Genomic DNA, 8429 nt, shown 5'->3' with positions numbered 1-8429 from the left:
CGAGTCTGAGACTGACAGCTGATTGCATCAAGTCAGAGACTGACAGCTGATTGCATCGAGTCAGTGACTGACAGCTGATTGCATCGAGTCAGTGACTGACAGCTGATTGCATCGAGTCAGTGACTGGCAGCTGATTGCATCGAGTCAGTGACTGGCAGCTGATTGCAGCTGATTGCATCGAGTCAGAGACTGACAGCTGATTGCATCGAGTCAGTGACTGGCAGCTGATTGCATCGAGTCAGTGACTGGCAGCTGATTGCATCGAGTCAGTGACTGACAGCTGATTGCATCGAGTCAGTGACTGGCAGCTGATTGCATCGAGTCAGAGACTGACAGCTGATTGCATCGAGTCAGAGACTGGCAGCTGATTGCATCGAGTCAGTGACTGGCAGCTGATTGCATCGAGTCAGTGACTGGCAGCTGATTGCATCGAGTCAGTGACTGGCAGCTGATTGCAGCTGATTGCATCGAGTCAGAGACTGGCAGCTGATTGCATCGAGTCAGAGACTGACAGCTGATTGCATCAAGTCAGAGACTGGCAGCTGATTGCATCGAGTCAGTGACTGGCAGCTGATTGCATCGAGTCAGAGACTGGCAGCTGATTGCATCGAGTCAGAGACTGGCAGCTGATTGCATCGAGTCAGTGACTGGCAGCTGATTGCAGCTGATTGCATCGAGTCAGAGACTGACAGCTGATTGCATCAAGTCAGAGACTGGCAGCTGATTGCATCGAGTCAGTGACTGGCAGCTGATTGCAGCTGATTGCATCGAGTCAGAGACTGACAGCTGATTGCATCGAGTCAGAGACTGGCAGCTGATTGCATCGAGTCAGAGACTGACAGCTGATTGCATCGAGTCAGAGACTGACAGCTGATTGCATCGAGTCAGTGACTGGCAGCTGATTGCATCGAGTCAGAGACTGACAGCTGATTGCATCGAGTCAGAGACTGGCAGCTGATTGCATCGAGTCAGTGACTGGCAGCTGATTGCATCGAGTCAGTGACTGGCAGCTGATTGCATCGAGTCAGAGACTGACAGCTGATTGCATCGAGTCAGAGACTGACAGCTGATTGCATCGAGTCAGAGACTGACAGCTGATTGCATCGAGTCAGAGACTGACAGCTGATTGCATCGAGTCAGAGACTGACAGCTGATTGCATCGAGTCAGAGACTGACAGCTGATTGCATCGAGTCAGAGACTGACAGCTGATTGCATCGAGTCAGAGACTGACAGCTGATTGCATCGAGTCAGAGACTGACAGCTGATTGCATCGAGTCAGAGACTGACAGCTGATTGCATCGAGTCAGAGACTGACAGCTGATTGCATCGAGTCAGAGACTGACAGCTGATTGCATCGAGTCAGAGACTGACAGCTGATTGCATCGAGTCAGAGACTGACAGCTGATTGCATCGAGTCAGAGACTGACAGCTGATTGCATCGAGTCAGAGACTGACAGCTGATTGCATCGAGTCAGTGACTGGCAGCTGATTGCATCGAGTCAGTGACTGGCAGCTGATTGCATCGAGTCAGAGACTGGCAGCTGATTGCATCGAGTCAGAGACTGGCAGCTGATTGCATCGAGTCAGAGACTGGCAGCTGATTGCATCGAGTCAGAGACTGGCAGCTGATTGCATCGAGTCAGTGACTGGCAGCTGATTGCATCGAGTCAGAGACTGGCAGCTGATTGCATCGAGTCAGATGCAATCATTATTGCACCCAATAAAGAGGCTCCTTTAAAATGTTGAAATTTGTAGTTCATAAATTTGTTATTCTTTTTAACTTTGATAAACCGGATCTTTATCCGGGCCGGATTCTAACGGACCGTAGAGAAAAGCTTTGCTCCGTATTCTGATGGCGAAGGAACACTTATAGAACTGCTGAGGTTTGGACGAGTCCCAGTGGATGTCGATGGTCGATTAACGGATGGTAATGGATCTGCCGAATGAACGGAGCGGTTCTAGATGGAGGATTTCTACTCATCCTGCCGGCAGCAGAACTGAACCACGTTCAGCAGACAGATCAGAGACACTACAGAGCAAACACTGATATGATCTGAATCCTGTGTGTGTGCTTGGTTACTGGGAATCTGTTGTTATGTGGTGAGAAAATGGAGCGTTTGGGAATCCTCAGGAATGTGTTTTCTATTTCTGCGCAGACCCTCACTTTATTGTTTTCTTCATTGCTCTCCACGTCCTTCTCTTTATTCTTCTCTGGACTTTTCTCTTCTTTGTTCTCTACATTGTTTTTTCTGTTTGCTACCTGCATTGATCTTTATATTTTTGTCTTTATTGTTCTCTGCACCTTTCTGTTCTTTTCATGGTTCTCTGCTCTGGGTTAGGGTTAGTTCCCTCTCTCCTCTGTTCCGTCTCCCTTGTTTCTGTTTATTGATTTACATGTTTTTATTGTTCCCTGAATCTTTCACTGATCAGCTCTATATTTTGTTTCAGCCTGTAAAATTATCTCTCTTTGATTTTTCACGCTGTTCTAACAAACAGAGAAGGAGGAACATTAAAAGCTTTCACAGTTAGTAAAGTAAACTCTCCCTTTCTGTGAACCACACCTTTAATATCAGCCTCAGCAGGAGCCAGAAAACAAACTTCCTGGAGGGATTCTAGAGAAAAGATTATGCTGAATAAACAAACACTGCTATGCTGAGGATTGTGACTCGTGACATTTTAATTTCTTAAAATGCAGCAGTGATCAAACCAAACATTGGGAGGAAAAAACATGGTACAAAAAAACACATTGATATTGTCACGGTGATGCAGAGTCTGAGATTTAGAGTTTATCCATCAGTTCATCAGTGTGATGGCGGTGGGGAAGAAGCTGCTGCAGAACCTGCTGGTCCTGCATTGAATGCTGTGAAGCCTCTTCCCAGAGGGCAGCAGGGAGAACAGTCCATGGTGGGGGGGTGAGGGGTCATTGATGATGTCACGGACACACAGCGCTGGGATGAAATGTCTTTAATGGAGGGAAGAGGAGCCCCCATGATCCTCTCTGCTGTTCTCACCTTCTTCCAGTCTGAGGCGCTGCAGTCTCCACACCACACAGTGAGACAGCTGCTCAGAACGCTCTCTATGGAGCTTCTGGAGAAGGTGGGGAGGATGGGGGGGGCAGGAAGTCCAAGCGCTTCTGGGCCCTTTGGACCAGTGAGGTGGTGTTTCCAGTCCAGGTGAGGGTGTCTGTGATGAATGTGGTGCTGCTGACCACCTCTACAGCTGAGCTGTTGATGAGCAGTGGAGCGTGGTTAGGCCGCTTCTTCCTGAAGAGCAGAATGTTAGAGATTGAACTAACAGATTCTGCAGAGTGGGAGAATAGAGATAGAATGAAGCAGAATGATGAAAAAGGGGTCCCTATGTCCTCCAGCAGTCTAAGCCTATAGCAGCAGAACTATAGAGATAGCTCAGGATAACCTGAGCCACTCTAACTAGAAGCTTTATCAAAAAGGAAAGTTTTAAGCCTAGCCTTAAAAGTAGACAGGGTGTCTGCCTCACGGACTAAAACTGGTAGTTGGTTCCACAGGAGAGGAGCCTGATAACTTAAAGATCTGTCTGGGACATCGCTTTGTCTGTCTTTTTCAGAGACTCTGGTCCAAAGACTATAACTTCTGTTTTGTCTGCATTCAGAAGCAGAAAGTTAAGAGTCATCCAGGTTTTTCTGTCTTCAGACATGCCTGTAATCTATGTAATGGGTTAGCTTCATCTGGATTATAGACAGATATAGCTGGGTATCATCAGCATAACAGTGGAAATTAATCCCATGCTGTCTAATAACTCTACCGATTGGGAGCATGTATAAAGTAAAGAGAATTGGTCCTAGCACTGATCCCTGTGGTACTCCACAGGTAACCTTTGAGCATGAGGAAGATCTATCATTAACGTGAACAAACTGGGGGTGGGGTGGGGGGTGGTAACCACACTGAACTCTCTGGGCAGATAGAACGGTCTGCAGTTAAGAGTCAGAACCTCGATGTCTGGAGAGCAGAAGCTGGAGACCGATCTAACATTTTTACACCAGCGGTTGATGTAAACACAGAGCCCGCCACCAGGAGTCTTACTGCTGAGCTCTTTGTTTCTATCGTACAGCGTTAGCCCCTCCAGGCTATCAGTATTGTCCAGTATCGATGAATGAAGCCAAGACTTTTAAGAGCGTTTGAATCAGAGATGCTTCATTTTGTTATCCAGTCAGCTGACTTTGGAGAGCAGGATCGATGGTAGCAGTGGTCTGTGGGGATTCCATTTTAGTTTCGCCATTATCCCACCTCTGCAGCCCCGCTTCCTCTGTCTGGGACACCGCTTCGTCTGTCTGGGACACCGCTTCGTCTGTCTGGGACACCGCTTCCTCTGTCTGGGACACCGCTTCGTCTGTCTGGGACATCGCTTCCTCTGTCTGGGACACCGCTTCGTCTGTCTGGGACATCGCTTCCTCTGTCTGGGACATCTCTTCCTCTGTCTGGGACATCTCTTCCTCTGTCTGGGACATCGCTTCCTCTGTCTGGGACACCGCTTCGTCTGTCTGGGACATCGCTTCCTCTGTCTGGGACACCGCTTCGTCTGTCTGGGACACCGCTTCGTCTGTCTGGGACATCGCTTCCTCTGTCTGGGACATTGCTTCCTCTGTCTGGGACATCGCTTCGTTTAAAGGTGTCTCTTCTCTTGTCTCCAGATGCAGCGGGAGTATTACAGCCTTTTCCATTTGCCTTCCATCATCCCAGTTTCTGCCCAAGACCGTGTGTCAGATGATGCCGCGATCTGATGCAGCCTGTAGGTACGAGATCAGCTGGAGATGAAAGAGGAGGCTGTGGCCGGGCATCTATTGGGACTAAAGTGCTGACTAAATCTGTGGCCGGTCATCTATTGGGACTAAAGTGGTGACTAAATCTGTGGCCGGGCATCTATTGGGACTAAAGTGGTGACTAAATCTGTGGCCGGGCATCTATTGGGACTAAAGTGGTGACTAAATCTGTGGCCGGTCATCTATTGGGACTAAAGTGGTGACTAAATCTGTGGCCGGTCATCTATTGGGACTAAAGTGGTGACTAAATCTGTGGCCGGTCATCTATTGGGACTAAAGTGGTGACTAAATCTGTGGCCGGTCATCTATTGGGACTAAAGTGGTGACTAAATCTGTGGCCGGGCATCTATTGGGACTAAAGTGGTGACTAAATCTGTGGCCGGGCATCTATTGGGACTAAAGTGGTGACTAAATCTGTGGCCAGTCATCTATTGGGACTAAAGTGGTGACTAAATCTGTGGCCGGTCATCTATTGGGACTAAAGTGGTGACTAAATCTGTGGCCGGGCATCTATTTGGACTAAAGTGGTGACTAAATCTGTGGCCGGTCATCTATTGGGACTAAAGTGGTGACTAAATCTGTGGCCGGTCATCTATTGGGACTAAAGTGGTGACTAAATCTGTGGCCGGGCATCTATTGGGACTAAAGTGGTGACTAAATCTGTGGCCAGTCATCTATTGGGACTAAAGTGGTGACTAAATCTGTGGCCGGGCATCTATTGGGACTAAAGTGGTGACTAAATCTGTGGCCGGGCATCTATTGGGACTAAAGTGGTGACTAAATCTGTGGCCGGTCATCTACTGGGACTAAAGTGGTGACTAAATCTGTGGCCGGTCATCTATTGGGACTAAAGTGGTGACTAAATCTGTGGCCGGGCATCTATTGGTACTAAAGTGGTGACTAAATCTGTGGCCGGGCATCTATTGGGACTAAAGTGGTGACTAAATCTGTGGCCGGGCATCTATTGGGACTAAAGTGGTGATTAAATCTGTGGCCGGGCATCTATTGGGACTAAAGTGGTGACTAAATCTGTGGCCGGTCATCTACTGGGACTAAAGTGGTGACTAAATCTGTGGCCGGTCATCTATTGGGACTAAAGTGGTGACTAAATCTGTGGCCGGGCATCTATTGGGACTAAAGTGGTGACTAAATCTGTGGCCGGGCATCTATTGGGACTAAAGTGGTGACTAAATCTGTGGCCGGTCATCTATTGGGACTAAAGTGGTGACTAAATCTGTGGCCGGTCATCTATTGGGACTAAAGTGGTGACTAAATCTGTGGCCGGTCATCTATTGGGACTAAAGTGGTGACTAAATCTGTGGCCGGTCATCTATTGGGACTAAAGTGGTGACTAAATCTGTGGCCGGGCATCTATTGGGACTAAAGTGGTGACTAAATCTGTGGCCGGGCATCTATTGGGACTAAAGTGGTGACTAAATCTGTGGCCGGGCATCTATTGGGACTAAAGTGGTGACTAAATCTGTGGCCGGGCATCTATTGGGACTAAAGTGGTGACTAAATCTGTGGCCGGGCATCTATTGGGACTAAAGTGGTGACTAAATCTGTGGCCGGGCATCTATTGGGACTAAAGTGGTGACTAAATCTGTGGCCGGGCATCTATTGGGACTAAAGTGGTGACTAAATCTGTGGCCGGGCATCTATTGGGACTAAAGTGGTGACTAAATCTGTGGCCGGTCATCTATTGGGACTAAAGTGGTGACTAAATCTGTGGCCGGTCATCTATTGGGACTAAAGTGGTGACTAAATCTGTGGCCGGTCATCTATTGGGACTAAAGTGGTGACTAAATCTGTGGCCGGTCATCTATTGGGACTAAAGTGGTGACTAAATCTGTGGCCAGTCATCTATTGGGACTAAAGTGGTGACTAAATCTGTGGCCGGTCATCTATTGGGACTAAAGTGGTGACTAAATCTGTGGCCGGTCATCTATTGGGACTAAAGTGGTGACTAAATCTGTGGCCGGTCATCTATTGGGACTAAAGTAGGCATTTGCATGCTTAGGTTTAGGTGTGAACTCTGTGAGGTTAGACTTAGTAGAGAGCAGACTGGTGAGAAGAATCCATCACAGCGGCTACTTCAGTCAAAATGGATGACGGGTCACAGATTTTGGTGAAACACCGTCTTCATGTTTAAGATGATGAAAAGTGAGAAACACAGTCAGGTATTTTCCAGGTTAACTCAATCAGCTAAGGGCGGTCACCAAAACTCAGCCAGCAGATGATTGCAAACTGAAGTATTGCAGGTTTGACACGCCCTCTCTCTCACAGGAATATTTCATGATCACATGATGGACTGATGGCTAACTGCCAGCCTTAGAATGAAAACCGCCGCACAATGGCAGCCCGCTGCTCCGCAGTGGGATGGGTTAAATTCCCCCATTGTGGGACAATAAAGGGATTTCCATTTATTGTCCACTGAACCAAGCATCGTTCTCTGCTCAGTTCCATGGTGGGTTCTTTAACTAGTCCATCTCTGTTGTTGTGTCTCTTCCTTCTAACTGCAGGAGGAGGAGGAACATCAGGAGCCCTTACAGTTGAAAACAAACTCTCTCTCTGTGTACCACACCCTTAATACCAGGCATGGAATAAGTTGGCAGAAAGCAAACTGCCTGGAGGCATTTCTAGGAAATGTTATATCATAGAGATCAACAGAGTTCCATTCGTCTCTGCAACCTGTACCCTCTGCAAGACGAGTAAGTCTGTGTGTGGACTGGCTTTGGTACCCGGTGGAGACATTTCCCAGGAGTATGCATCGTTATGGGAACCTGGTCCTCATGAGGACAAATATCTGGGTGGGTTGAGGGTTAGTTTTTAAAATGTTTGTTAATGAGTTAACCTGCCGCCTGATGGCTCCATAAAGTTGACGTCCACTGAGACGCACTCTTGATTTTAGAATGTGCAGAGTAAACTTTTATGATCCAGACAAGCCTGGCCTGTTTGCTATATGCTGTGCTTAGCTAGTGAGCAGCCCAACAACAAGGAGGGTGCTACGAAATGGTAAAAAGGTTTACTTAAGGTCACAGATTAACAGACCTCTCTGCAGCTTCTCTACTGTTACCCACTCTTTACTCCATCCAGACAGTGTCTTGCCCACGACCAAAATCATATAGATTAGAAAAGATTCCTAAAGGATTAAATCATGATAATCTAATTTGAATTAAAATAACTCCAATTGGGGAAAAAAATAACACCATTAAATGTGGTCTGTTTAACATAAGATCTCTTTCCTAGAAAAAGTCTGCTAGTTAATGACTTGATTTGTGATAATCACCTTGAGTTATGTTGCCTTACAGAAACCTGGCTGCAGCAAGAGGATTATGTGAGCATAAATGAAGCAAGATTTTCTCAAGATTTTTCTGGGTTACATTCTGGAGAAAGTAGTTGCCAAACAAGTGTGCCATCACTTCCACCATAATGAACTTTTTGAAGAGTTTCAGTCTGGCTTCAGAGCTCATCATAGCACTGAAACAGCTCTGGTGAAAGTCACTAATGATATTCTCATGGCCTCAGATAATGGACTTGTATCTGTGCTCGTCCTGTTGGATCTCAGTGCTGCATTTGATACAGTTGACCATAATATTCTTTTAGAAAGTCTTGAATATTTTGTTGGAATTA

This window comes from Cyprinodon tularosa, unplaced genomic scaffold (genome assembly GCF_016077235.1).
Source record: "Cyprinodon tularosa strain WSP-4 unplaced genomic scaffold, ASM1607723v1 ctg991, whole genome shotgun sequence".
NCBI lineage: Eukaryota > Metazoa > Chordata > Actinopteri > Cyprinodontiformes > Cyprinodontidae > Cyprinodon > Cyprinodon tularosa.
The sequence above is the reverse complement of the archived record's forward strand: the minus strand, read 5'-3'. Positions refer to the sequence as shown.